This window comes from Pinus tabuliformis, chromosome 8 (assembly GCF_031772625.1).
Source record: "Pinus tabuliformis cultivar Carrire ecotype Pingquan chromosome 8, CPIR1, whole genome shotgun sequence".
In the NCBI taxonomy this organism is placed as follows: domain Eukaryota; kingdom Viridiplantae; phylum Streptophyta; class Pinopsida; order Pinales; family Pinaceae; genus Pinus; species Pinus tabuliformis.
Genome location: NC_142294.1, coordinates 899,099,065 through 899,125,335, shown reverse-complemented (window position 1 = coordinate 899,125,335; position 26,271 = coordinate 899,099,065). Strand labels below are relative to the sequence as shown.

The following is a 26,271-nucleotide window of genomic DNA, read 5'->3' as shown; positions in this document are numbered from 1 at the left end:
CTAATAATAGATCATATTTTTTTATATAAGATTCATTATATATCCTTTCTCTAGCAATAATGTAGCTCTAACAAAAATACATATGAAGTTTTGCAAAAATAAAATGATAAATAAACTTTTAATATGTTTTAAGTTGTGTTGTTCTTTTAAAGTAGATAATATGTGTAACCATTTATTAACTATAATTAATATGAATGATTTAAGTGCATAGGTTATATGTTTTTGTTTTTGGAAAAAAAAAAATTGACTTTCAATTACTTTTGAAATTTTTAAACAAAATTTATCAAGTTTATTAAAGTTTTGAAATAAATAAATATTAAACTAAATATTTTGAAAAAAAAATGAATTTCTATTTTCTAATTGGTTCATTTGCACGAAATGACTAATTTTATGTAGTTTAAAATTGAATTGTCAGAAAACAAATTTATTTAAAAATTAAAAGAATTCTCCATGTCACCAAGTGTCATAACATTAATTAATAGTACACATGTCAAATCTCAATATCTATGAAAATTTGATTCTCTATTTACAAAGGGCTTGTCAAATTTATTGTTAAATAAAACAACTATTATCTCTGTATGAAGGGTTGGTCAAATTTATTATTGTATATTAGTAATAAATTCAAATAAATTCAACTTCAAATATCTATGACATCATCACACATCTTTTCTTTTAAATAACCATATCAAAAGGGAAAATAGAACACATGTTTATAATGGAATTATTAAAAAATAATGTTTTGTGGTTGACTCAAAAGAAATTAAATGAAATTATTGTATAAATGTAGCGTGATTATGCCTTTGATCAATTTGTTATATAGTTAAATAAATCTTTCTTAAAATTATTGTAATTTATATCTATATCTATATATATATATCTATATATATATATATATATATATATAGACACACACACACACGGGGTCTTGAATAGACAGTTATCGGGTGCTATGTTAAGGCACTCCTTCATGTGAAGTCATTGGTTCACTTCCTTGCCCCAATCAAGGTGATACGTTGGACATGATGAAGATGTAGTCCCACCAGGCTTACAAAATATATATATATAAAGTGATATTTATTGAATTTATAAAAATAAAAAATCATGTGAGAAAATATATAATTCATAATTTGGAAAAAGATTAAATATTTTACATTCATTATTATTAAAATTGGGTAAAACAATTATTGTCAAAATTGCAATATTGGATTGTTGAGATTATTATTTTTAATAAAAAAATTTTATTCAAGGCTATCAAATATTCTATTGCAATCACTATTACACTAGGAATTTGTACAATGAATCTTAACACTTGATATTTATAATTTCATGTTAAGAATGTTTGGTTTCCCCCCATGTTGTTATACCTATACCTACTAGAGGTAGGTTATATTGTTTTTTATTTTGGTAAAAGAACTTACCTTTAATTACTTTTGAAATTTTCAAACAGAGTCTATGAATTTCATTAAAATAAAAATATTAAACTATATATTTTGAAATTTAAAAAATAATTTTTATTTTTTTTAATATAAATTTCGGTTGATGGCAGTTTTTATATTGTTTTAAACTGGATTGTGAGCTATAGAAGTTATATATATATATATATATATATATATATATATATACACAAAGTGAATTGTCCATAACTATATAGATACCATATTTTGATATCAATTTACTTTCAAAATATACTTTATAAAAATAAACACGTCCAAAATAATTATAATATATTATTTTTATAAATACATCCAATAATATATAATGAATATCCTAAATATTTATTTGTATATATATATATACAAATAACATGAAATTTAAATAAGTACACTTACCAAGAGTTGTTACTGCCCACCATTATTTATGTTTTCTTCAACATTTTAATAAGTAGGAGTAAAAATGTATATGTGTAGACTTAATTATATAATTTTACTTAATATCAATAAGAAATCAGTAAAAAATATTAATAATAAATTAAAATGGTTATCAATTCAAACAACAAATAACTATGTAAATAAAGCAACTCCATTTTTAATATCTATATTTTTCATTTTTAATTGTCTATATCCAATTTGAGTTCTCTATTGTTTTTAATTTAATTTAGTTATCAAAAATTTTTTGCGTAAGAGGCAAGTACTAAGTAACAACACTACATATTACACTTGTTAAAAATTTAACGAGGCCACAAGTTTTCCCATCTAGCGGAACTTTCGGCAAGATTTTGACAAAATCTGATAGGATTTTTTTGAAAATTCAGGTTATAGTTGTCAAACTTCAGGATTTTGGTTGCCCCAGGGGTTTTTATGGTGCTCACCATCAAAAGCATGATTCAAATAGTCCCTAGTTCATATTTGTTGAAAACAAATGGCTGGATTCCGGAAAAAAATGGTCGTCTACGCAAATTTGTGGCCTCGATAAACAATGTCAAAATTATTTGTGGAGTTGATATGAACTCATCATCTATTGAACTATTATACTGTGATTTCTCATATTTGACCTGTATAATAAAAATATTACATGTCATAAATGATGACTATTAAAATATTTATCCTGTCGATTTGACATTTCAATTTTTAAGGTACATTTCATATTTGCTCATACGAGTTGGCATTGATGATGTACTTGTTGGTGCAGTTGTTGGATGCAATATTGTTTGTTGGCATTGATGTAAACGTGGGCATGTTGACAGATGATTTTGTTGCAGTTTGGCTTGCACATGATGTGTGTGTGTTTGGCTTTTGTCCAGATGGTATGGTCATGTAGGCACTAGATGGTGTTTGGTGTATGTCAGATGCTTGGAATTACCTTAGTATTGGTTTTTGTGTGGTCCAGGTCAACACTTGGTTTTGGAATTGCAGGTATCGGTATAAACATGGCATTTACCCATGGTATTGATCTGGAGATTACTATGGTATAGATGTCCATGATATTGGGATAACCATGGTATTTTCCCAAGGTATTTTTTGGGGATTCTTGAGAATATTTTGATATATACTTTTGTGAGAATATTGAGTGATTGATTTTTGCATTTGGATTTCTTGTGGGTGTGAGAGTGAGTGTGTCCTACAATATTTTTCCTTCACATGGCTTACCTGTAGTGGTGTTGAGTAGTGTGATTATCAGACTTTATTTTTCAGATTCATATTAGAATTGATGTTGGGTTTCTCATGTTGAGCAGGTTTGAGAACCCAGTTTGAAAATGCATGAAACATGGTTTGCATGGAGGTGTTGAAGGTGTAGAAACTCCGTTCTTGCAAATACTAGCATACAATGATTATAGGAGGACAATCTCAATCCAATGGTTGTTGGGCGAGGCTCGTTGGTTGTGGAGGCTTCCAGTAGATGTTTATTTACAAAGTCGTGTGAGTAGGTACTTCTCAGCTGATGGATGTTAGCATATTGTTGTAGGAGTCGAGTCTTCTAGCTAGTTGGTTCTAACTACTCTATGTAAAAAATGTGTTCAGTATTATATAATTTTGAGTAGAAATACCAGTAGTGGGTTTTTTTTTTCCCTGGAGAAGGTTTTCCACCAGAAGCAACTATGTTCTCTTATGTGCATGCATTGATATTTTTTATGGTGTTTTATGTTGATTTTATATGCTTTTATCTATTGATGTCATGTTGGTTTCATAATTTTGCTAATGGGTAATTGTTTTGGTAAAAAGAGATCAAATTTATATAATTACAATCACTCCTGATTCACCCCCCCTAGTAGTGAGGCCATTTCTAACAATACCCATTTGCAACTGTATTTATTGTCCTATGATCACATTGTGGTTTCATTTAAGCTCCAACGATGCAACTGTGGTATTCAGAATATCTTTTCTTTAGTTATCTAATCTATTTAATTACAATAAAGATGTCGAAGGCTCAAAATCTTGTTGATGTTCCCATCACGTATGTTTTTTTTTTTTGGAATTCTAGCAACAATTTGGACCATTTCTTGATTTGTGTGTGTCATCCTTATGCAGATACCATGCTAATCTTCTATGTATCATTTCAATTTCATTAGATGACTTTGTATTGTTCCATGTCGAGCTAGCTTTACTGAAGTTGAAGGATCGTCTATTGATTGATCTTGTTGATTGAACTGGGTTTAGTAAATTCCAAGGCTCGTCTAATAAATATCTTGTTAATTGAATGGTGAACTCGATTTACTAAAGTGGATCATATGATTTTTTGCTTCACATGCAATTTGCAGAAGTGATGCACTAGAACTGACAGTAAGTATCGCCTCAACATTCACAAAAAGCCTCCCTCCATTCTTTCTTGATCTACACTTTTTGTTTGCAAATTTTATGATTAAATCAAAAAGAAACATTACAAGCTAGTCTTTCCAACACTCCCCATCATGAGGTTTGGGGAACTTAATGAGAAAAACTGGTTTCCCATCATGGGGAAGATGGTGCAATGGTGGACAGGAAAAAATTGTGTTTCACCCTGCAACTAGCCAAGTTGACCATGTCTACCTATAGTATTTATAAATGAAAGTGTAATTATAATAGATTCCATGTTGCGAAGAGTATGAATAGTGTCAACCCACTATTATAAGAATTGATTGGTTCAATCAATTCGATTTATATATCCAATCTGATTACTTGATTATCTAATGAGATTTGAAAGTGTGTAGAAGGATCTCCTATAGTTAAACATTAACATATATAGGAATCGTATAGAAGGAAACAGTCTACAAATTGCATAGTAATTAAAACTAACATATTGCTTGATAAATTAACCCAATATTGAACATAAGTTTGTCAGGTGATGTGAGGGAGGCTAATCCTCAACCAACCTTTTCCCATTTATCTATACAATCTTAAATGTACTGAATAAACATATAATTAAACACTATAAGCACATGCATGTGAAACAATGTTGTTATAAGCTTAAAATGGAACTCCTTGATTAACTTTGAAAAATTCAGGTATTATAGAAATATCCAAATTTTTGGTCCAAGAATCAACCCTTTTCCAATCAAAATATACAATATATATAGAGTTTGTACAAAATCTTATTTCTACAAATTACAAGGAAAATAATTTCTATCCAAAATAACAACTTGGATGCTCTCAACAAAAACTTCTTTCAATACAGAAAATATTCATCTTGATTATCTGTAACCCCCCTTGATTTGTGAATTGTGTACCACAGTGTCTAGATCTACTCTAATTTTGTTCCTCTGAACCTAGATCTACCTTGTTCATTTGTTGAAACATAGCCTTCCTTTGAGATACTGCTATTGAATATATAATTTGAGCTCAACGAGGTGCTCCCATTCTTCTCCCTATGGATAAGCTAAAGTAACCATTTTTCTATAGGTTTCATCCACTTCAGTGTATTTCTAAAAGGTTGGTTTAATTATGAAAAGATATTTGATCTCATAACATATAAATAAATCATCATATAATTTATCAACAAGATTTTGACCACTCAAGCCCCTTTTATTCCAATAAATTTTGACTTGTCCTATAATCCTTGCTAAGTAATCTTCGATATTCTTCCATAGAAATCATTTTTCCTTATGAATTTTTGAAAGAAGGTAAACCTCTTTGTTGTAGAGTAGAGAAATCCTTGTTAAAATTGTTAGCCTGAATCTGTGTGTATTTACATTTCTCTTTCATTTGCACCATTAGGTTCTTCTTAGTGAGAACCTTTTTGGTTTGTATAATTGAATGATTATTATCATCAATATCCATTTCTTCTAATTCCTCCTTTGTTTCAATTCAAAAACCTTACAATCTTACAAGCCTAATTAGGTTTGTTTCCAAGCCCATTCTTGATTTCATCTATTTCCTTTTCTTACTCATTCTAATGATTCTTCTTATTTAACCAAAATTCCAATTGATTTCCAAACATCAGACATTAAAGACATGATCTCAACCCATATTGTCTCTTTAGCTTGAATTAAGCATTGAACACTATTAGCTTGACCCAAATTCCATTCTAGCTGTTTTTGTAACCTAGAATTGTTTTGAAGTTTAGAAGCTAAGGAATTACCTAACTCAAGTTTCTCTTATTTAGATTTCTCTAAATCTCTCTTCAAATTATCAATTTCTTGATTCTTTATGCTCAAATATGACAACGCATTTGTTAATTCCTCTGTTGAATCATTTCCTTCCAAAGTTGTTTGAGATGAGGAACCAACTGCATCTTTTACCTTCTCTCTTTCCTTCAACAACAATTTCATGTCTGATTACAGGTTGTGCATATGCTTATTCTACTCAATCGTTACTGATAGGAGAAATTATTTATCTTTCTCCATCCCTCTAATTTATTGTGTTCTTAGATGCTCAGTAGTTGGCAGCTTTAACCTTTTGTGAAGGGCCTAAGTGTCTGCATTTCTATTCTTTATGATTTCCTAGGAAGCATTAATATCATTAGGATCTAATACTATTTTGATAACTATGTCATACAAGTATTTGATCCTATTATTATTAGAAAGAGATGACATGTTCTCAATCTTCAACTGAAAATTTGTGTTATTCAATGTCTTCTGCAATTTATTCAATTTAATTGTTGAACTGGTTAAAGTGGAGTAAATCATCTCCCCTATTTGTCTATGGATATCAATCTGGTCAATAGGATGGATTTTCTTTGTATTAAAAGAAAATATGGAAGTTTTATAATCTTTTAATACTCTAACCCCTTTGATTTTAGGTTCTAAAAAGGCCAATTGAAACCACCCCTTCTCAAAATTCAAGGCTAAAAGTAATCTATTTTTTATAGAAGGGCCTTGTTTCCAAAATTTATTGTAGGTGATTGATTTCAAGTTTTATTCTTCTTTTTAATTTCCATAAATTGAGAAAAAATATTTCTCTAATTGGTAGAACAAGTTGAAGAATTTTTTCCTTCTATTGTTTCCACTTGTTGTATATTGTATACAAGCTCTCTTAACAAAACCACTATAGAAGGTGAAGATATGACTGTTGAAAATGGCAACAAGAAATGCTAAAAATAGCATTGCTATAAATATCAATTTGGGTACCAATGTTGGACATAGAAACAAGGAATGAAAAATGGAAATGCTAAAAATATCATTTCTATAAATAGCATTTCGGGATAGATTCCAATTTTAGTTAGTCCCTGAACTAAAATTGAGAAGTAAATTTCGAATTTGATCTTAGCAACTGTTTGTAAAATAATTAATTAATTCATCTTGAGTTAATTAGTTGTAGAATATCAAACATGAAGTCTATGTGAGGACATGCAACAATTATCCCATTGATTAAGGAATTTATCCATCAGTTAAAAAGACAAGGATGAGTTGTAATATTGAGTTGTAATTAGTTGGCTCAGTTAACTGAGTCAAGTCTAGTTAGATTAGTTCAAATAGTTTGTTGAATTAATTGTGAGTTCAATTAGTTAATGCATGCATGCATGTAATTGTTGCACTTCAGATAACTGAATATTCTCTCATAAATAACTCATGCATGCTAGTTCAATCAGAGACCCAGTTGAGATCAGAGGAAGGGATAATGCACTATCAGTTGGAGGATTTTTCCTATATAGGAAACTCATCCATGTAGAAGGAATTATCTCCTTCGGGATTGTGCAGTTACTACTGAGCCAAGTGAGCAGTGTGAGGTGGGAATTCACATAAGATGAAGCACTGGATGCCAGGAAAAATTGTGCAAGGAAATAGGAGGCTTGAATGGCAGAGGAGAAGGTTTGTGAGAAGCTTTTGACTATCTATGAGCAGTAGAGGCATTGTACTGAGAGCTGGATAGCTTCCAAGCTAAGGCTTTGCGTAATCCGCACATTTTTCCACTTGTATGATAATAGAAAGATAGGGGTTTTTAGCTAAGACTTTCCCCAGAGTATTCTTCTGTGTTCATGTGTGATTGGTTTCTCATTCTCAGTTATATGTGTTCTATTTGATCTTGCTCATATTCGATTAAGCTTCCGCAAAGTTTGATTGTAGAAGTAGATCTAGAATTTTTCTTTAGTATATTGCATTATAAGGTGATCTACAGTGGGAATTTCTAAATGGTACCAGAGCTAGCTAATCTATAGAGAAATTTCTACATGGTATTAGAGCAAAGGTGATCAAAGGAGAGAACAATATACAAGAAGGGAGAAGTTCGAAGTTTGAGGTTCCTGAATATAGAAATCAAGTTCTTATCACATCTCAATTTCACCAATGGCGTTCAATGGCTTAAGACTCGAGTATGCCCTTAATGGCAGCTCAAATTATATTTCCTGGAAGGATCGCATGGAAGCAGTATTAGAGGACAACAGTCTAAAGGACTTCATTGATCAAGAAGTCCCCAGGCCAGTAGCGGCTAATGCTACAGAATTAGCGGAATGGAAGAAATGTGTGGCTAAAGCGAGGAAAATCCTTCTAGAGGGAGTTCGAGACCACATAGTCTCGAGTCTCCAAGGGAAGGAGATACCGTTTTCGACGTGGAAAACATTGAAAGATCTATATCAGAACAGTAGCAATAAGAGGAAGTTGGCGCTAAAAGACAAGCTTCGGAAAATCAAGTGTGAAAATGGCGACACGATCTTTACATATCTGAACAAGCTAACCACCTGCAGGGATGAGCTTGGAAGTGTAGGGATCATGACAACTAATGACGACATGGTGAGTCTAGCTCTCCTTAGTCTTCCTAAGAGCTAGCATAGCTACCAAGACTTGGTAAAAAAAAGAGAGAAATTGTTGGATTGGGAACGACTTTGTCGGATCTGATGTAGGAGGAGATACAAAGAAGCACCAGAGATGGATCTTCTTCATCCAAGGAGGATGAAGAAAATTGTGCCTTAGTGAGTAAGGCAAAGAAAGGGAAGGAAAAGGATTCCCATCCCAAATCTAGTTCTTTCCATGGTGGGAAGAAGTTTGACAAATCAAAAGTGTGATGCTTTCATTGTCATGAGGTGGGCCATTATGCTACAAATTGTCCACTGAAGAAATCCAAGAAGGGATCCTTGGAAGGATTAGAAGGTGAGGCACTTGCCTCACAATTCGAGTTGGATTTCACACTCATCGCATGCATGGATTCTTCCATGGTGGGATGTGGTTGGTTTCTTGATAGTGGAGCTTCTTTCCACATGACCAGTGACAAGAGTTTGTTCAGTACCTTGGAGGAGAAAGATCTCCAGATACTCATAGTAATGGGTAATGATAAAAAGTATAATGCCTCAGGTGTAGGCACAATTGTTTTTCAGAGGGAGCATGGAGCTCGCATTACCTTGACTGATGTGAAGTATGTGCCAGGACTAAAGAAAAACTTGGTATCTATCACAATGCTAGAAGACAAAGGCTATGATGTAGTCTTCAGTAAGGGAAATTTTTTCCTTAGACACGTCACTATGAGACAGGTGAAGCAGATCGGTTCACGAGTCAAGAACCTGTATGCTCTTGAGGTTCAAGATGCATGCAAAGCCTTTAGGAGCAATGCAACTGTTGGAGACTTGGTGGTTGAGAGGGAGAGTACATTACCTCTCAACATACAGTGCCAAAAGAAGACTCAGACAATTGTGGAGGAGCCACAATTGGTGAAGCAACGTCAGGAGGTTATGGAGCAGCCACAACTGGAGAAGCCGAGAGGAGACCGAGTGGAACCATCCACTCATGCAGATACCTCCAGTAGGGAGAAATTTGAAGCCAAGTGGGCAGAGGGAGCACATGCATCCATACCTCCAAGTAGGAGGTGGGGCGATGTGGAGTGACAGTCCCAAGAAGGCTAGAAGAGGGGCAAGATCATTGAGGTACCCAACCTCTTTGATTACACCTTGCTATGGGAGCCCTGATGAGGAGTAGTAGGACTGGCTGAGTGGGTAGAGACAGATGCGAATGGAGTGGCAGAGATAGCTACAATTCAAGAATCCCAAGATAGTGCAGAGCTAGCAGGTTGCAACAATGCAAGAGGCATAGGAGTGTTGCACCAGTGCAGGATGGCACAAAGAGGTGTGCAACGATGTGAGATGAATGGAGTGCTACAGTAGCTGAAAGGTCAGAGAGGGAGCACTTGTCAGTGGCAGGTGGAGCTTCAGCATCAGAGGATGTTTCTAGCCCAACAGGTAGGTCGGTTGGGAGATTATTTTTGTTTCTAGAATTGCTGGAGCAACAACAACTGGGAGAAGTGTTGCATGCAGAAAAATATAAAGTCTTAGGATCGGGTTTGAGTTGAATGCCTTTCTTCTTGAGAGGTAGTGTTGAAAATGGCAACAAGAAATGCTAAAAATAGCATTGTTATAAATAGTAGTTCGGGTACTAGTGTTGGACATGGCAACAAGGAATGAAAAATGGAAATGCTATAAATAGCATTTCAGGATAGATTCCAATTTTAGTTAGTCCCTGAACTAAAATTGAGAAGTAAAATTCGAATTTGATCTTAGCAGTTGTTTGTAAAATAATTAATTAATTAATCTTGAGTTAATTAGTTGTAGAAAATCAAACATGAAGTCTATGTGAGGACATGCAATAGTTATCCCATTGATTGAGGAATTTATCCATCAATTAAAGAGATAAGGATGAGTTGTAATTAGATGGCTCAATTAACTAAGTCAAGTCCAGTTAGATTAGTTCAAACAATTTGTTGAATTAATTGTGAGTTCAGTTAGTTAATGCATGCATGCATGTAACTGCTTCACTTCAGATAACTGAATATTATCTCATAAATAACTCATGCATGCCAGTTCAGTCAGAGACCCAACTGAGATCAGAGGAAGGGACAGTGTACTATCAGTTGGAGGATTTTTCCTATATAGGAAACTCATCCATGTAGAAGAAATTATCTCCTTCAGGATTACGCAGTTACTACTAAGCCAAGTGAGCAGTGTGAGGTGGGAATTCACACAAGTGGAAGCACTCTAGCCCAGGAAAAACTACACAAGGAAATAGGAGGCTTGGAGGGCAGACGAGAAGGCTTGTGAGAAGCCTTTGACTATCTATGAGAAACATAGGGATTGTACTGAGAGCTAGATAGCTTCCAAGCTATGGCTTTGTGTAATCCGGACATATTTCCACTTGTGTGATAATAGAGAGATAGGGTTTTTAGCTAAGGTGTTTCCCAGAGTATTCTTCTATGTTCATGTGTGATTGATTTCACATTCTCAATTATATGTGTTCTATTTGATCTTGCTCATATTCGATTAAGCTTCCACAGAGTTTGATTGTAGAAGTAGATCTAGTATTTTGCTTTAGTATATTGCATTATCAGGTGATCTACAATGGGAGTTTCTACAATGTCAGGTGACACAGTTTCTCAAATGGATTCTTCTATTTCCTTTAGTTTTTTCCTTTTGCATACTTTGAATGATGTTCCTTCTAAATTTGAAGTGGAATGTGGAACATCTTCAATAGCCCTCTTTTGTTATTTTTCTTCCACGGAGGAGTAAATAAAAAATTAAGTGTTAGTGACTACTCTATTTCTTGCTCTCTTAGTAATTCTTCTAAAGTACCCTCTTCCCATATTTATCTATGTGCATATGTTTCAATTTCTGGTCTTGATGAATGAATATAAGGGGTAGAAACATGTTGAACACTAAAAGATTAAATCTTAGCAATTGAATCGTAAGGCAAGGTATGTCCCTTTATAAAAATTAATTCATTGCAACAATAATTCAACTTCCTTATTAGAAGCCTTAGCGTTCACACAAAAAGGTCTTACCTCCTCCTTTAGCTTGAAAAGAGTTTATCTCTTTATTGGAAAAAAATGCATTTGATCTATGTTCAAACTATGTCTAATGAATTCAAGTGTAAAAGTTTTGATTGGGAGAAAGATTGGTAAACGATATGGAGGAAGTTCACATCCATATATCCTTATCTCAGTAAATATTTTATACAAATACAAATCTCCTAATTTTGTTCGTTCACTAAGCTATAAAGTACACTTGGCCATAAGTAAAATCCTTCAGACCTCAATATTGTTTAAGAGACAATAACATATTGATAGAAATTAATCCACAAAGTTTGAAAAAGAAAACTCAGAATATTTCCTAACCAAATATTTCCAATGGAAGACTGACCATAAATTCCCCTATATATCTTGCTTTTGAAGTTGTAACTAAGAGAACTTACTTGACTAATGGAACAAGAACAAATACACCAAAATTTATTGATGGTTAAAGGATCTCTCAATTTCAAAGTTCATAAATTGTTCATGAATGGCTTATTTCTTGAATAAAATTGAAGTACATAGAAGGCTTCTTTCCTAGAGATAAAGTGGATAGAAAACCTAATACCACTTCATCTACAACCTCATCATTTTCATATCCTAATAAAGAACACAACATTGATATGATTTTCCTAGAAATATTTGGGAAGATATTTGAAGGGTAAGGAGGGTTGTGTTGGGGAATGTTGGCTCCCTCTGGTAAAAAGGATTCAAAGATGAGAGTTCTTTGTTGAGGGATTAATTTTTGATAAGTTTCCAACAATATTTCACTAGAAAATGGATGGAGTGAATCAGGAAAAACAACCTGTAGGGCTTGTAAAATTGACTCAGAAGTGATATAAAATAAGGGATTTTCATTTTTGGCAACAATGGCTCTCTTACTAGGTAAATATTTGTCTGAACACCACATGACAAATTTAGGAAAGTGATGGCTTTGTGGAAACACAAATTGGGGAAGGAAGGATTCCCAAAGGGAAAAACCATCACTATGGTCTTGAAACCTTTGGAATGCTAAATTTTTCAATTCATAAAGGTTAAATTCACATTGTGTTTCCACAATCTTAGCATCTCAGTCGATTAAAGGAATCTCATCAATTTTTACTAAAGCAGAGGGAGGTGTGGATTTGGATTGGTTTTTACCCATCTGACTTATACTCATAGTTGCAGTAGATATGAACAAGAATAAGAGAGTGATTAGTAAAATTACCCAGTGATTGGCAAGTTGTTGAATCTATGCTTTGATTTTTGTGACTTTGTTACTGTGGTTTGTTTCTCTCGATAAAAGAAATGACCCAATGATCAAAGGAAACAAAACCTTTGTATCGCGAAAACCACCCTTTTCTTTGAAATTTTTGTAATAAAAAATTTGGCGAAAAAATCCTTTGACATTACCCCAAACCATGGTGGTAATGTTAGGAGGGTAGGGTGGTAAGTAGTTTTTATGAGGGAGGTTCGCTTTTGATACAAAGTCGCCACATAAATGAAAGTTGTTTTATGAATACAACTAATAGTAGACCCCCCCATCTGATAAACATTGGACATGTGGGGCGTTCCGCTTTTGATCATCGTCCATTGATATGTGTGCACATATCTACACTATGCAAAGAAACATGTGTATTATGTTAGTGCTAGTGCAGCCCCCTGTGCGACACATATCGGACATGTGGGGGGTCTGCTTTGATCCTCATCCATTGATCTATGTGTGCATATCTACATTGTGCAAAGAATCACATGTATTATGCCATGGTTTATTTACAAAACTATCAAAAATTTTTGGAAAAACATTTATTTAAGTTTTGATTTAACATATAGTTCTTTATAGAATATAGGCTATAAATTATTTATACAAAGTGCAAAGAAAAATAAAATTTATTTGGAATATTTTTGGAAAATTTTGTGACAAGAAAATGTTACAACAATCTCCATGATGGCATCAGTTCTATCAAGAATACCTATTTCTTCTAACTCCTACTTTGATTTGATGTTCAGGAATACCTATTTCTTCTAGTACGCACTTTACAAACAAAGTGCTTATTTAATTTACAATAATAAACTTTAGAATTTTATATTAATACATAACATTTTATTAATATAAAGCTACATATTAATCTTTACAAAGTGAAAAAAAATATAATATTCACAAATTTTTTTGGAATTTTTTTCTAAAAAGAAAATGTTACAACAAGAAAATATTGTTGCATCAACTAATTAAAATGTTAGTTTGGTTTTGAGTTCTTCATTAAAATTTATACTGTCCAGGCCAAATTATCTCCTCCATCGACTGCCACATCCTCCCAATGCCTATGTCATCTTGGGAGACTTCGACCTTCACTAATCATGGTATATGCTTGATATGAAAAGAAGACCACCATTATTTCGTGAGCTTGCTCATGCTTTAGGAGAATGAAATTGAATCTTATTCAATTGAAGGACAAAATTCAATGATCCATCCATGTCAGCACATGATGCTATGAGATTTGAGATGTGCATCATGTATCTAATCAAGGATCCGATCTAATATAGACGAAAAGTGGATATCTACCTATAAAACCCTTCATACATGCCTCATATCCACTGCCATATTGCATTGGAATCTACATATATCAAATAATACTCAAGCACCATCATATATGTCACTCGAAGTGACATAATAATAAAATTTAGAATTTCATATTAATGCATAACATTAATCTTTATAAAGTGCAAAAAATAAATAAGAAAACATTTATGACAAGAAAATGTTACAATAAGGACAATATTGAAGTTGTGAATGAAAAATATTTATGTTTTCTTAGTATGATGTTACAACCAGGTGTTATCCTAGATATACCCACCTACTTGGCTCAATCAATCAATTTCCAATTTCAACATTTTCCAAATGTCAGATGTTTTAGATATCCTTCAAATCTAGTTCATCTATTTCTATATATGCATGTCGACAAGTTTAGCCATCTAAAATTTAAGTATGATAGATGCACAAAAACAACTGAAATTAGTGGTTTCTTAGATGAGTTTAATTAGAAAATACAAGCCAAATGAAGGTGTTTCTCATTAGTTTTCCTCCTTGTTCCGTCTGTGGCTTTTACCATTATAAATGATCAAGTTCCACCTAAACTTTTGCCTCATCAACCCCCGCATGCCACATATGTTATGCCTGATGTCCAACCATTCACCACATCACCCCTTGTTCGCACAGTCACACCCATTCTACCCTCCATGTGGCATATCCCACCTCCTACAGACACCATCCTAGCGTTATCCAACCCCAAATTGACTTGCACACTTATATCCAGTAGTGATGGAGGAGTTCCGTCTGACAGTTGTGGGTCTTCCGCATTGTAAAGTTGTGTCAAATTAACATGATGGAGTGGTGCATACAGGACCATGTGTCACTCTAGTGCCACACATGCCCAATCATCCCTCCACGTGGTCATCCCACCTTTTGATGTCATACGAACTTTCCCATAAAATCTAGCCATCACACGTGTCACACTCTAATTGGTATAAAAGGAGAATGTAGGCCCATTTTTAACATTTTCTACCATTACCATCCAACTTGACCTCTGCACAATTGTAGAAGTAATTTTTCAAATTTGATAAAGTTTGAGTCCAAGTCTTGCAATTACGATGTTGACATCAACACTCAGGATCCACTCATGGTGGCATTCGACTTGAGAAAGTTCATTAATGTTTTAGGTGAGCATGTGGACTCCTTAACAACGTCAAAAATCATCAAAGAGTCTTAGTTTCCACTTCCAAATAAAAGATAAGATTTAGAAATCACCAAGAGAGAACTCCTTCGGGCATGGGAACACATTAGGAGAATGGAAACTGAGCTGGAATTTCTAAGAAAAGAGAACTCTAACAAACCTTCTCTCAAGGCACTTAGGAAGATAGTATGGGGGTGAATAATAAACATAGTGGACAAACACTAGAATCATTTTGAATTTAGTCAAGAAATTACCGTGACCGTGAGGAAAGCATGTAGAAAAATAGAGGCCATTGAGAGTATTATTGTAGATTCCCCCTCCATGGCTAAAGTAATTGTAGACTTTCTTAAGAAGGTGCCTAAGGAAGAAATGGGAAAGGTCAATCTTAACAGGTCTGAATGGGTGATGAGAGCCAACTAAATAATAAGAAAAAATGAATTGGTGATGATGTCTAGAGAAGAGTTGAATGCACTGGCGGAAGAAACAAAAGGCTTCAAAAGGAAATGTGAGGTGATTTACCAACAGAATGTTCCAACATTCTTTGATAATGATGGGAACTTACTCCCCAAAGATTCCTTCATGAAAATATTGGCTGTAATTAAAGAAGAACAAAACGGTTTTGAAGAGAAATATCTCTCCCTCCACAGGAAGGAGATTATAAAATTATATAATTATCATTATGAAGTTTTGTTCTTTATCAATAATATTTTCAAAGGGTGAAGAAGAATTGACTATGAAGACACTACTAGTTTGTAAGGAGCTATCATAGAGGTCCAGTCATGTGATATTCCATACTATAGAGAGTGGAGGACTCTAATGGACCTGTATGAATGGGCTATTCGATGGGGCATTGTGCCAATATTGCAAGAATCCTCAACAAAGTTAAGTTCTAGCTCAATAACTTCATTACATCAGACACAAACTCAACAGTTGGCACTAGCATTAACACTAGCATTGATACAACAATCAGCACCATCGACATCTCAGCCACAACAATGCCAACTCAGGTAGTGGCCAACTAAGAAATAGAATGCCCAATGCACATCCTAGAGAGAGAACGAAGACCTATTATAACCAAATCTAAAGGGACCCATTCTAGATTTGGTAGATCCTTCAAGAAACCTTTAGAAGAAGTTAGTTGAAATACAACTAGTAGTTTTGTAATGATGTTTATGACTTATGCATTGTAATGGTACTTTCTTGAAAAATCATGATGAATGTTGAATGAGAATTATTTTCAAATGAATATATCTATCTATCTATCTATCTATATATATATATATTGGTTACATTGTAATTAGTTTTATTGCATTCAACACAGAAATAAACACACATGCAATAGGATTTACATATTATTTCAATGGTTGCAATAGTTCTTCATGCTACTTTGCTTTCTTGTGACATTTTATAGGGGAAATAAAGTCTATTATACTTTGAACCTAAAATCAACTTCTAAAACGACAATAAGGTTCAAGGAAGAACTAAAAAGTTATTTCATAACAATGCATTCACAAGAACAATATTAATATACAGTCTTATTTTCCACAACTTTGGGTTATCTATGTTTTCTTGTTGGAGCTTTAGGCCAAGAATGAACAAATTAGAACATTAAGCCTTGGTGGTCTGGGTGTAGGTAATATGGACAACCTTTCAAACCTGGTTACAATTTCTTCAATATCAGGCCAAGTTTCTCCCTCTGCTTCAATTGGCGTATCAGTCATTTAACTGACAGCCTCATGGATTTTCCTCTGATCGACACAACCCTTGTTAATTGATAAATAGGGCCTCTGTTCCTATCGGAACTGTAATTCCAAAAGAATTACCCAAAAACACTATCAACGGGGTTTTGGTATGGAGTTCATGCAACACACTATCAGCGCTTTCATAAATGAGGAACCTGCATTTTTTTGTGCAGAATACACTATCGGTGGGTATTTTGTTCCAAGGGAACAAAATACATTATCGGCGCTTTTCAACACTGTCGCGGCGGTTAAGTGGTCTTGGTGTAATTCCAAGGGAATTACACTATCGCACTATATTTCAAGTCCTTGCGTTAAATGCAAATAACACTATCGGCACTTTTTATAATCGCCCTTTCCACCCTTTTCCCGATGCGATAATCGGCAATCGCTATCGGCGACTTCCAAAGTGCCTATGCTTGGTTCCCTCCACCTCCAGGTTTGTGATGCGATCGTCCTCGCGGACCCGACGCCCCTTTCCGCCCTTCTCTATAATGTTTCGGGTCTAGAATGTCGGGGTTTCACACTCGGCAGTTCCAAAGGCTCTCTACTCCTCTTCTGCTTCTCCGATGTGATATTGGTTCGGACCCGATATGGGTATGAACCAAATCCAATAAAGTTTCAGGTCCAGAACTATTTTCCGCTTAAGGAATTATCACAATTTCTCTGTGTAAATAGAGTTTGCTACGGAATTCTGTAAAATGGCTTAAGAAGCCTGCGTGCATCGATTATGAAGGGAAAATGATTCTAAAGGGTTAGCCTAAGCATCAATTGGAAAAAATGAGGCTAATTTATTCATATTCAATCTCAGAGTAAAACAATTGAGCTGATACACGCATATATATATATATATATATATATATATATATATATTATATATATATATATATATATATATATATATATATATATATATATATATATATATATATATATATATATCAGAAAACAGAGAACTATCAAATTAAATGCATAGAGAGAGGTTTTCTCAGTTGATACTACTTTTGGCCTGACTCAAACTTTGAACCTCTCTTCATTTTATTTATAATCAATAGATAAAGCCTTCTTGGCCATCATCCTTTACAAAAGCATGCTTTTACATAGGGCGCTTTAAAGCAATCATGCATAAAACTTATTATCGCTTATCCATGAGCGATTATTACAAAATACTTTTATTCTTAATTCTATCCCTATCTTAAACTTAGAAAAGCATGGAAACTGCTGGCTAAAGGACCCCACTCCTTTGCCTGTAGATTTTTTTTGGATTTTTGGAATATGTTTGAAGATTTTTTCCTCTAAGTCACATGCTCCTGCATCAGACTCCTGAGGACAAAATTCTTCATGGGCTCTTGTCCATGAGTTCATCTACAGAACTGCCCAGTTTCTGTAGCATGTCTTCTGTAACCCAAGTAGCTTCAGTAGTCGGCTGATCCTTCCACTTTACCAAATACTGGAAGTACTCTTGTCCCCTTGTTTTCTTAAACACCTTCTTGTCCAATATTCTTTCTGGCTACAAATTCTTTGTTGTGGGTAACTGTTTTACCCAGTCAATCTCTTGGTTCTTTTGATCCTGTGCTGTATCATCTACAGTTTCATCTTCATATTTGTACAGGTCTACAACATTAAAAATTGGTGATATTCCAACATCAGGGGGTAACTCAATTTCATAGGCATTTGCAGAGAATTTCCTCAACACTCTGCACGGTCCAATTTTTTTGAACTTCAGTTTGTTATACTCCCTCCTTGGAAACCTCTCCTTTCTGAGATGTGCTAAAACTAGATCCCCAACTTCAAATTTCACCTCCCTTTTTCTCATGTCTACGCTGGTTTTACACTTGATGTTGCTATCCTACAATTGTTGCTTCACTTGTTCATGTATTGCTTGCATTTCTGAAGCAAAGTCTTCACTCTCTGCAATTCTCATTTATTCTTTTCCCAAGTTTCCTAATTCAAAAATTCCTCTTGGATGCATTCCATAAACAATATGGAATGGACTCTGTCCTGTACTCCTGTTAGGTGAGTCATTATATGCATACTCAGCTTGTGCCAATACTTGATCCCATTGCTTTGGGTGTTCTACAGTAAGGCTCCTTAAAATATTTCCTAAACTCCTGTTCATAGCTTCAGTCTGTCCATCAGTTTATGGATGATAGGCAGAACTGAAACTTAATTTAGTTCCCAGCTTCTTCCACAAAGTTCTCCAAAAATGCCCAAAAAATTTGGAATCCCTGTCTGAGACAATACTTTTGGGCAACCCATGAAATCTTACAATCTCCTTAAAAAATAAATTATCAATGTGAGAAGCATCACTAGTTTTATAACATGGAATAAAGTGTGCCATTTTTTAAAATCTATACACTACAACAAAAATTGAGTCATTACCTCTTTGAGTTTTTGGTAATCCCAACACAAAATCCATACTTACCATATCCCAAGGCCTATCTGGAATTGGTAATGGGATATACAAACCTGTGTTTTGGCTCCTTCCCTTTGCATATTAACAGATTTTGCAAGTTCTCACATACTTCTCCACTTCAGATTTCATTTTGGCTACAAATAAAATCTGTTTAGCTACTCATAAGTCTTCTCCACACCAAAATGTCCTGAAAGTCCTCCAATATGTTTTTCTTTGATTAAATTCTCCGTCATTGAACAGTTTGGTATGCACAACTAATTTTTCTTAAATAATATCCCATCTTGTAAGAAGTAATCCAACCATTTACTCCTATCCACCAAAACAGGATTTTTACAAGCCTCAAATGCCTCTCTAAAATCTGAATCGGTCTCATATAATTCCTTAAGGAAATCAAAACCCAACACTTGGATTTGACTCTCTTGAAGCAATACATTTCTCCTACTTAAGGCATTTGCAACTTTATTTGATTGGCCATTTATATCCTTCAAAACAAAATGGAAACCTTGAAGATACTCTACCCATTTAGCATGTTTATGGCTGAGCTTTGGCTGTTGCATTATAAACTATAGTGCATGGTTATCTGAATAAAGGATAAATTCCTTTGTCATTAAATAATGCCTCCATTTCTTCAATGATTGCACAACTACGTAGAACTCCTTATCATAAGAAGAACACTTCCTTTTGGAATCATTTAGCTTTTCAATAAAATAATCTATTGGTCTATCTTCTTGGCTTAAAACACCTCCAATTGCTTCTCCGCTGGCATCACATTTCACTTGAAAAGACTTACTAAAATCAGGTAAAACCAAAATAGGCTTTTCAGTGATTTTCTTCTTTAACAGCTGAAAATTCTTTTCTGCCTCAACAGTCCATCTAAATGGTTGTTTATCCTTCTTTATGGTCTCAATAATGGGTGCACTTATCTTACTAGAATTCTTGATGAATTTCTATAAAAACTAGCAAGACCATGAAAACTCCTTACCTCAAAAACACTCTTGGGTGAAGGTCACTCCATGATTTCCTTGATCTTCTTCGGATCCATCTTCAGCCCTTCTGCAGAAATAACAAAACCCAAGTATACTAGCTCCTCTTTCATGAATGAACACTTCTTCAAATTCAGCAATAATTTCTCCTGCTGCAGCCTTTGTAAGAAATAATTCAAATGCCTCATATGCTCTTCTTTAGACCTACTATAAACTAATATATCGTCCAGATATACTATTACAAACTTACCGTTGAACTCTTTAAGAACTTCATTCATGAGTCTCATAAATGTACTTGGTGCATTGGACAACCCAAAAGGCATTACTCTCCACTCATATAATCCCTCATTTGTCTTAAAAGTGGTTTTCCACTCATCCCCCTCTTTTATCCTTATTTGATGATACCCACTTTTAAGATCTAGTTTTGAAAAATACTTTGCTCCACTCAAGAAATCCATTAAATCTTCAATTCTAGGTAATCAAAATCTATACCTAATTGTGATTTTATTGATGGCTCTTGAATCTGTACACATTCTCCAGCCTCCATCTTTCTTTGGACTCAACACTGTTGGTACTGCACAAGGACTCAAGCTCTCCCTGATCAGCCCTTTGTCAAGCAATTCTTGCACCTGCTCCCTAACTTCTTCATTTTCAGTAGGAGTCATTCTATAAGCTACTTTGTTAGGTATACTTGCTCTATGTATCAAATCTATATGATGGCTAATTCTTCTAATGGGTGGCAACTCATTTTGCAAATCATCAATAATAATATCACAATATTCCTCCAACATTTCTTGAATTTCGATGGGTAAATCAGAAATTTTAGTAGAAGTCATTATTACCTTGGGCTTGCAAATTACAACAAAATTTACCTCATTTTCTTCAATCTACTTCAAGTATTCCTTTCCTCCAAGTAACAGATTTTTTGGATCAGTCTTCTTTCCTAGTACATCTTCTTCTTATAGAGGCAATAACCTATGATTTACACCATCCTTTCCAAACTTGTAGGTGTTCCTTTTTCCATCATTCATTCCTCCTCTATCATATTGCCAAGGTATTCCAAGAAATATGTGACACACATCCATTGTCATCACATCACATATAATTTTATATTTATACTTTCCCACCTGAAATTCCACTTCACACTATTCATTCACCAACAATTGGTGTCCCTTTTGCAACCATGACACCTTGTAAGGTGTTGGATGTTTCATTGTCTTCACCTTCAATTTCTCCATCACTTCTGTAGAGACCAAATTATCAGTGCTTCCACTATCAATGATCATCTAGGAACATTTCCCTTGGAATTTACACACTGTCCTAAATAAATTCTTTCTTTATGATGGTTCAACTACCTCCTTTGCTGGCTTGAGAAAAACTTTATTAACTACCAAAGATTCTCCCCTCTCTGGTATATTTTCTTCCTCTGTCACTGCTGCTGTTACTTCCCCCTCAACTTGAGCAACAATGGCATTCCTCTGATTTGTTTCAGCATTCTTTGGGCATTCAAAAGCTCTATGTACCAGTTTGTTGCATCTGTAACATCTTATTTCTATGTCTCTTCCTCTAGAGAAAACTCCCTCTGCCTCTTGCATCACCTCCTATGGGTGCATGCTGTGTTGAGTTGCTGCTAGCTCCATCTTTAGGTGTTGTAGGTCTCCCTCTAACACCTTGACTTCCCCTTCCTCGGAAAGTACCTCTCCCTCTGGAAGACTGCTTCCTCATGAGTTTTTCTTCAGCGTTCAGTGCTATCTGATAAGCTTCCTCTACTATTTTAGGAGATAGTAGACTTATCTCATCTTGAATGTCCATCCTAGGGCCATTCACATATCTAGCCACCTTTTCATCTGTATCCTGGGCTTCTCCAGCTCTTATGCATACCTTGTAGAATTCCTCTGTGTATTCTTTCACTATCAAAGACCTCTGTCTAAGATTCTACATCTGTCTCAACAAGGTTTGCTGATAATTAATTGGCGGAAACTTACCTCTCAGCTTTGCTACCATCCTGCTCCAATTCTTGATTGGTTGCTTGCCAAGTCTCTTCCTTTCTGCCTACACACCATCCCACCAAAGTGTTGCATGGCCTTTTAACTTGGTGACAACAAACTTGACTTTCTTCTCATCTTTTGTTTCTTCATAATCGAAGAATTTCTCGATGCCATTAATCCAGTCTATCAATTTTTCTAGATTTATTCCTCCTTCATATATCGAAACCTCGGTCTTTGGCCTGGCCGTGGATCTCAACACTGACTGGAAGAACCTCATTTCAGGAGTAACTGCTACAGCTTCCTCCTCTACAGCTTCAATCTCAGGTTCACTAACATCTCCATCATCTATGTTTCTACCTATTGTTAATGCATCCAATCTAGCTTGCATCTGTTGCATATCTCCCATTACTTCAGCGTTTACAACAAGCCATCCTCTTCCACCATGTCCTCGTCCTCTTCCAAATCTGAAAGCCATAGTAACTTTCCTTCTCCTGCCTCTGAGATTCAATCCAATGTCAGTTGGCTGCTCTGATACCACTAATGGTGGCCTGGGTGTAGGCAATATGGACAACCTCTCAAACGTGGTTACAATTTCTTCAATATTAGGCCAAATTTCTCCCTCCGCTTCAATTGGTGTATCAGTCATTTAACTGATAGCCTCATGGATTTTCCTCCGATCAACACAACCCTTGTTATTTAATAAATAGGTCCTCTATTCCTATCGAAACTGTAATTCCAAAATAATTACCCAAAACACTATAGGCGGGGTTTTGCTATGAAGTTCATGCAACACATTATTGGCGCGTTCATAAATGAGGAACCTACATTTTTTTGTGCAGAATACACTATCGATGTGTATTTTGTTCCAAGGGAACAAAATACATTATCGGCGCTTTTCAACACTATCGCGGCAGTTAAGTGGCCTTGGTGTAATTCCAAGGGAATTACACTATCACACTATATTTCAAGTCCTTGCATTAAATGCAAATAACACTATCAACACTTTTTATAATCGTCCTTTCCACCCTTTTCCTAATGCGATAATCGGCAATCGCTATCAGCGACTTCCAAAGTGCCTATGCTTGGTTCCCTCCACCTCCAAGTTTGCAATGTGATCATCCTCGCGGACCCGACACCCCTTTCCGCCCTTCTCTATAATGTTTCGGGTCTGGAATGTTGGGGTTTTGCACTCAGCAATTCCAAAGGCTCTCTACTCCTCTTTTGCTTCTCCAATGCGATATTGGTTCAGACCCGATATGGGTATGAACCAAATCCAATAAAGTTTCAGGTCTAGAACTGTTTTCCGCTTAAGGAATTATCACGATTTCTCTATGTAAACAGAGTTTGCTATAGAATTCTATAAAATGGCTTAAGAAGCCTGCGCGCACCGATTATGAAGGGAAAATGATTCTAAAGGGTTAGCCTAAGCATCAATTGGAAAAAATGAGGCTAATTTATTCATATTCAATCTCAGAGTAAAACAATTGAGCCGATACGCGCATACATATATCAGAAAATAGAGAACTATCAAATTAAATGCATAGAGAGAGGTTTTCTCAGTTGATACTACTTCCAGCCCGACTCCAACTTTGAGCCTCCCTTCATTTTATTTATAATCAATAGATAAAGCCTTCTTGGCCATCATCCTTTACAAAAGCATGCTTTTACATAGGGCGCTTTAAAGCAATCATGCATAAAACTTATTATCACTTATCCATGAGCGATTATTACAAAATAGGTTTATTCTTAATTCTATCGCTATCTTAAACTTAGAAAAACATGGAAATTGTTGGCTAAAGGACCCCACTCCTTTGCCTGTATATTTTTTTGGGTTTTGGAATATGTTTGAAGATTTTTTCCTCTAAGTCACATGCTCTTACGTCAAGCCCAAACACCACATAAATACATTTAGTGATATTTGAGATAATGATATATGGATCTATGTGTTGAAAATTGTTAATGTAACAACAAACTAAGATCACACTTAGACGTTCCCAGGCTCCACACTACAACACAACGTAGTGTGACTCTTGACCCCAACATATCACAAGAATCAATCATTTGAAGCACAAATAGAACAAAAAATTTATTCAAACTTATCTTCAATTATTTCCATAAAGGCTTTAAAGTGTGTACGTGTTTGTGGTGTAGTCATCGAACACGTGCATATCTACAGCTAGCAGATGAGAGTCGAGAACCCACATGTTGTCGAAGGTTAGCCGAGGAGGAGGCCTTATGTTACATTGTTTTCAGATACCATTGATCTTGAAGATCTACGTCTATCGTTAAAAGTGACATCATCCTTCTATTATTCAAAACCATCAAGGAGCGCCTCGTATTAGTGTTACATGGTTTCAAAAAACCCACACACCAAAACGACCCGCATCGAGCCAACTGATAAGTTGTGATCACCTACACATCATAGCATTCTACATCAAGTGAAGTCACCAGCTTGCAAAATAAGATTTAGGATTTGGAGCACTCCCTTCAAAGCCATGTTTGTGTTCCTCCCATTTCAGTTGACCTGGATTCCCAAGATCCTTCAGAGAAGCTATCTAAAGTATTAGCTGATCTCAAGCTCTTGAAAGTTGAATTGAGAAAAATAAAGGGTACTTTAGCAAAATTAAGAGAGTAGTTAAATATTAAAGAAACACGACTTATCTTGGAAAATAAAATAAATGACAAGTTCATATAGGAAAAGGAAGCTTCTCAGGAAGAGATTAATAAACTCAAAGAAAAATTGAAGGGAAATGTTTCCCTATTGAAAGAAAAATGGACAGTCTAGGATGACATTACATAGGAAACACGCTCAGTCTAGGACTATATTCATATTGTTGTAGAACAAAAAATCCTATTAGAAAAGGCAAAGCTAGTTATAAAGAGAATTAAAGATGAATTAAAATATAACGTCCCAAAAGCTAAGCAAATAATAAAATATTTGAATGAAAATTCTCCAAATGAGCTCAGGGAACTAGATGTGGTTCACAAAGCCTTTTTAATTAGAGAATTTAGAAAGGTTATCAAGAAAAAACTTCTTTGCATCCAAGCTTCTAATAGACTGAAAGAAGTTCAAAAGGCAGTCTCAATGTTTAACAATAAATTTGATTAGAGAACAAGAGTTGGATTGCCCAACTGTTGGGATCAGAATGGAAAGTTACTTTCTTAGGAGGCTTATGAGAAGGAACTAACAAATGTTAAAACGCAAGATGGAAAGACTCTTGAATCATTCAAAGCTATAAAGGGATGAACCATTTTCACTTATATGCATCCTCACTTTGAGCTCCTATGGCTGGTTAAAAAACTATCAGTGGCCAACTCAAATTATACCAAGCATACAAATTTGTAGATAGCTTGTCAAGAAATGGTTTAGTATCCAACACCATATAGAGAAACATGGGAAATATGTGAGAGGATGATCACACCTCAAGTTGTAGAATTAGTGGAACCACGAACCAGACAATGGCATGCCATATTCAAAATTGTGCTTATTAAAATTAGTATTTCATAAGTTGTCGAAATTTCTCTTTATGAGAAAATTTTTGTATGTAAATATTTCTTCAAAATAAGCTAATGTATTATGCAGCAAGTCTCTCTCAAGATAAGTGCAGATTTATTAATCTTACAACTTGTGGAAAAAAGTACTTGTTTCTTATTTTAAGGAGCCTTAACAGGTGCTCCATTAATTTCAACATTGCCATTTCTCTTGTGTTCTCTATTACACTCACTAATTTTCATCCATGGTTCAAGCATTAGATTCCTCTTGGCCCAAGTAAAAACATTATTTATCTTCTTTATTCTTCATTCCATTTTTAATCATTGAAAG

At 34.7% G+C, this 26,271-nt stretch overlaps 1 pseudogene; it reads right to left on the bottom strand.

Annotated features, from left to right (window-relative positions):
- Positions 1 to 3,919: 3,919 nt before the first annotated feature.
- Positions 3,920 to 4,029, bottom strand: LOC149238443 (U6 spliceosomal RNA; annotated as a pseudogene).
- Positions 4,030 to 26,271: the final 22,242 nt, after the last annotated feature.